This window comes from Cebus imitator, unplaced genomic scaffold (genome assembly GCF_001604975.1).
Source record: "Cebus imitator isolate Cc_AM_T3 unplaced genomic scaffold, Cebus_imitator-1.0 Scaffold295, whole genome shotgun sequence".
Taxonomy (NCBI): domain Eukaryota; kingdom Metazoa; phylum Chordata; class Mammalia; order Primates; family Cebidae; genus Cebus; species Cebus imitator.
Window position 1 is genome coordinate 1406137 of NW_016107610.1, and position 5774 is coordinate 1411910.

Sequence of the window (5774 nt, forward strand, 5' to 3'; positions counted from 1 at the left end):
AAAAAAAAAAAAAAAAAAAAAGGCATTTGGTTAGTGTCATATCATTTACTTCTAACTTTTAAAAAAGCACACTAGCATCTTAAGTCTTGACACAACAGCTCATTTTAAGATGTGGTGTAGCGTGCAAAAATGTTGCCACATAAATTTTCAGTTCTTACTGGAAGAATCTCAAGAAGGGCTGTCCCATCCCTTTGTGGGTAGAAAGAACACACAGAGAACGGTGTCATGCTATCAGACGAGGAATTCCAAGAAAAAAAAAAGTGACCACTAGAGTCAATGGTTACAATAGCAGCCCCTGGCTGGGCAAGGTGGCTCACACATGTAATCCCAGCACTTCGGGAGGCCAAGGCAGGAGGATCCCTTGAGCCCAGGAGTTCAAGGCAGCCGTGAGCTATGATGGCACACCAGCCTGGGTAACAGCAAGAGACTCTGTCTGTAAAAATCAACAAAAAGGACACAATGCCATCATTTTCTGTCAAGCCCGTCTGCTCACTTTATTCCCTTCCATAGCACTTTATCGATATTTTAGTACATATATAGTTTGTCATTTATCTCCCACTCCCAGAGTGAGTAAAAGTTCTAAGGAAGCGCTGCCCAAGAGAACTTTCTATGATGGTGGAAATGTTCTCTATCTGTGCTGTCCAATACTGGCAACCACGACCCAACTGTGATTATCAATCACCGAAAAGTTAACAACGGAGGCTTTTCATTTTTAATTTAATTTTAATTAATTAAAATTTAAATAGCTACACGTGGCTAGTGCTAAAGCTGTGTTGGACAACGAAGCTTTAGAAGGGCAAGAGAATTAATCTGCTGTATTTACTGCAGGCTTCCCAATACCAGAGAGTAGCTAGAGTCCTAGAGCTGCTCAATAAACATAAATATTCATTTAATGAATAAATAAATAACTATGACTAGAGCAGATAGGGGCCTAAAGTAATGTATCAGATGTAACATGAAGTTGGGGGTGATGATTAAAGAGGAGTGGTGGTAAAAGTAGGTGGTGTTGAAGGCCCAAGCTAACGTGAGTGTCGTTGCCATGCTGTGCATTCAGTGGGATAGCAGCAGTGGCCCTGCTGGCACTGACCTCCATGGAACAGTGTGTTTTCTCTGCAGCCAGAGGTTGCAATAATGGCTAGGAATCCAGCCATGATGGTCAGGAGGGCAAGGAGCACAGGAAATAGGGTTTTTTCGTGGGGACAACTGGCCAGGTGTCCGCAGCAGCTGTCACAGAACACAGGAAATTCCCATCCAGTGTGGCCTTGTCCCTGATCTTATGGTAGCCCTGGCCCCTTAAGAGCACTATGAGGTTGATAGCAATGTCCTCACAGGTGTTGTAGGACCGAAGGAAGCTCTGTTAAATGCATGAGACATTTAATTAGTAGTATTATTACATATGGCTTGATTCCTTTTCTGGTCACTGGTCAGGGCTGCATAGAAGTCTGTGGCTTTCATTGGCTTGGGAGATTCTTGCCCTAGATCCCATCAGCCCAAGCTTGCTTAAACTCCTCTACCTGTCTCTACTCCAGGCACCAACTGGGGCTAAGGCTTTAACTGTGCCCATTGTCCCTATTCCCCTTTGAGAAAAAAAAATGTCAAATTCCTTTTGATAAAATACGCTAAATGAATGCATGGAAGACGCCAATCATCACTGAGTCTATGAGTCATAGAAAAAATAAATCGCCAGATTGACTTTATATTTCTCTTTTCAACCTCCCTTGTGGAAAGAAATTGTGGTTCCCTTTTAGTGTAAGATGCTGCTGCATTTGCAAAGGTAGCATCAATGCACTTAGCATCCAGTATTTCAAGAATCTCCCACTTGTGTTATATGTGCCTCTAATCATAAAAGAAAAGTTTAGACAGTCTGTCTATCCCTGGGCTGATTTGTACTTAGTTTATTGCTGTTAGGATTATGGTCTATAGGGGGCAGTGAGGGACCTGAAAGTGAAACAACAGAGCTTTTAAAATGCACACTGCCTAGGGTGATTCCATCGCTCTCTAAAGCAGTGCTTTATCATCTTTAATGTGCATGTAGATCCCCTGGGGCACCGGTTAGAATGCAGGTTCTGATTCCCTGGATCTGCAGGAGGGCCCAAGGCCTGACAATACTGCTGGTCCAGAACCACTGTTAGTAGCAAGGCTGTACGTGACAAGGCCCCATCAGTGTCACAGAGACCCAGGATGCAGCTTTTCTACTTAACACAACTTCATTATGTGAATGGTGAACATGCACAGCAAACAGCTCCAGAGTTTGAGACATTGACTGGACAGAAAACAGCTGAGTTCTAGATATGTCTTTCCCTTGGCCGTGGGGATGACGTTTTCTTTCTTCTGGCTTAGCATCTCTGCTGGTAAACTTTAAGAGGCTAGCATCATCATCACTCTGGCCCTGGTGAGTATAAAATTCTGAGCCTGATTTTGCCAGATTTTGCCCAAGGATTAGCATATGCCCCAACCCATGAAGCACGGAACTAGTGGCCTGCAGCCACCTTCCATGGCCCCAGCCATAGGAAGCCTGGCTATGGGAGGGGAAAGAATTCACAGTGTGCACAGAACATGCAAGGCCCACAGTGCACTCTGGTGGCCACTACTGGAGATGTGCATGAGCAAGTCAGGGGTGAGGAGACAGAGATCGGAAAGATGAAGTATTCCGCAGCAAAATGTGACTGACCCATCTCACAGGCTCTGGCGACAGAAGCCCGCACACTGGCCTGGTGAGAACCAGGACCTGGTTGCTCTTGACTACTCCTTGTCTAAAGCACACTAGGTTTCATTCACAGATTCATTTATCTGACACACATCTATTGAGCATCTAAAAGTGTCTGGCCCTCCCTTGGCCCCCCCAACAGACCCCAGTGTGTGATGCTCCCCTCCCTGTGTCCATGTGTTCTCATTGTTCAACACCTGCCTATGAGTGAGAACATGCGGTGTTTGATTTTCTGTTCTTGTGTCCGTTTGCTGAGAATGATGGTTTCCAGATTCATCCATGTTCCTACAAAGGACATGAACCCATCATTTTTAATGGCTGCATAGTATTCCATGGTGCATATGTGCCAATTTTCCTTGTCCAGTCTATCGCCTATGGGCATGTGGGTTGGTTCCAAGTCTTTGCTATTGTAAACAGTGCCGTTATGAACATACGTGAGCATGTGTCTTTATAATAGAATGATTTATAATCCTTTGGGTATATTCCCAGTAATGAGATTGCTGGGTCAAATGGAAATTCTATTTCTAGGTCCTTGAGGAACACTGTGTTCCACAATGGTTGAACTATTTTACACTCCCACCAACAGTGTAAAGGTGTTCCTATTTCTCCACATCCTCTCCAGCACCTGTTGTCTCCAGATTTTGTAATGATCACCATTCTAACTGGTGTGAGGGGACAGCAGGGGGGTAGAGAGGTTGGGGAAGGATAACATGAGGAGAAAGGCCAGATGTAGGCGACAGGGGGATGGGGGCAGCAAACCACATTGCCACGTGGGTACCTATTGAACAATCCTGCATGATCTGCACATGTACCCCAGAACCTAAAGTACAATACAAAAAAAATTTTTTTTTTCAAAAAAATAAGTGTCTGGCCTTGGGCTAAGTGTCTGGCCTTGGGCTGGGGGCCTTGTGCTGGGGGCCAGTAGAGATGAAGGGTTTTATTCTATAGAAGCTCACAATTGTAACACGTGGCAGGTCTCCATAAAGTGACCCATGTGGTCTTAGGAAAAGCAGGAGTCTAGAGAAGTGGCTGGAGTCTAGTGAGTCCCTGCCTGTGCCTACTTCAGGTGCTTTTTCAACTGACCGGAGAAAAGCAAGACTATTCATTTGGTATTACACGGTGTGTGTTTGGAGACTGGGTTACTTTGTGCCTTAATGTGATCTTCATTTCACCGTAGTGATGAGTGGCTTTATTCTCCTCCCTACCAGATCCTGAGCTGGAAAAATTGGCTTGGTAAGCCTGTGTTAGACCCACTGGCACTGTCCCATCCTTGTGACTTTGCCTGACTCCTGACCCTTTCCCGCTCACTCCCACTGGGGAAGGAGAGCCAGTGCAGCTGAAGTGATGGAGGACTTTTGGGGTGCCGATGCACACACCCCGCACCCAGCCTCCTCATGTGCTGCCAGCTCACTTGGATCAAGCTTCTGGAAGATGAAGTTTACCTTGCCCACCTCTGTACACACCCTCCTCCCCAGCGAGTACAGAACCTGACAAACTGCCCACACACAAAACCATTTTTTGAGAAGGCAATGAATGACTTAAAAAGCTTACCCATGAGTTTGCAGAGCAGGAAGGGACTGACTTTGAAGTTCATTTCGTTTTAGGCAAAACTGATGAAAGCCGTTAGAAATCAGGATACTGTTTACCCTTGGGAAAGGCAGGCATGACAGCAATGGGTCATGATGAAGCCATAGGTGCTGCTAATATTTGAGTTCTCAGTCTGCATGCACACGAGGGTTAATTTTGTGAAAATCCATTGAGTCCTATTCTTAAAATATGTGCACTTTTCTATATGCAAAAGAAACTGCACTAAGTTCATAACTTTTGACTACATCTAGCAGCAATTTTTAAAAGAGGAATTAAATCATAATGCTTCAATCAATGACAATGCACAAATACACTGAATTTTCTCCTTTGCAGGTCCGTCACTTCTGTTTAAAAACAAAACAAATCACCAATCGCCTAATCCTGGCCACCCCTGTGCAACACATTTAAGGCTCAAAACTTCAAAAACCTGTTCCATTCTACTTTTGCCCTTCCCCCCACTGACACTTGTTGGATGACCTCACCTGATTTCTATATAGAAAATTGTGTCCATCTGGTATTAGTTCCCTCCAGCCCCCTCATCTCCACTTGAATGTGATCCTGGGAATCCGAGTTTTCCTCTCATACTTCCTTCTGAGTGTGAGGAAAAGGACCCCCATCTCCTCTTCTCTCTGCAGCTAACTTCCAGGAGAGTTTGGCTCTCACACATCCCCCCAGGAGGGGAGCATGCCCGCCCTGAGGCAGCAAATGCTGGATGTTCCAGACCTGGCCCCAACTAATTTCCCAAGTTTTTCAATTTCAGGAAAATAATTTGAGCCTCTTCTCTACCTTTGGAGGACATTGGTAGGATTCTCTCCTGGGATCTGTGAGTTCATCTTTTATACACTCTTGACCCTTGGATTTTTGTCCGACATTTTCTTGATTTCCCAATATGGGGTCTAATTTTAAGTAACTCTGGACATTTGGATGTTCAGGCTCTTGCAAACAATTTGATTGAATAGAGTGAAACACTCGAGTTTCTCTGAATACCTAGAAACTTCTTAACTATCTAAACTGGGTTATTTGGCTATGCAGTCTTAAAGTCTAAGGTTCAGTTCTTGTCTTTCTGTTCTTCACAAGACCCAGCTAAAGTGTGTAGCAGAGAAGTACTAGGTGCCACCTGATCTGGGTCCCAATGTGCTGGAGGGCCCTGGAGAAGCCTAGTTTGCCTAAAAGCCAAAGCATCAATTCTCTCAATGACACATTTTTGTAAAATTTACAGTTGCATGATCTATTCTAGTTGACATATGACATGAGATTCCCACAGGCACTTAACCTAGGAAGTGAAGTTTAAGTTTCCTTCCTTGAATAGGCACCTTGTTCAGTGCACAACCTGTGCGACTGTTCATGGTGCCCCTGTACGCTCTTTTGGAGATTTTGGGTAACTCTTGATGTCTTTCTGATTCCTCTACTTTTGATCATATCAATAACTATTTTTTAGCCAATCCTTCTAAGGGTACTTCAACTTTATTTTCATGTCTCT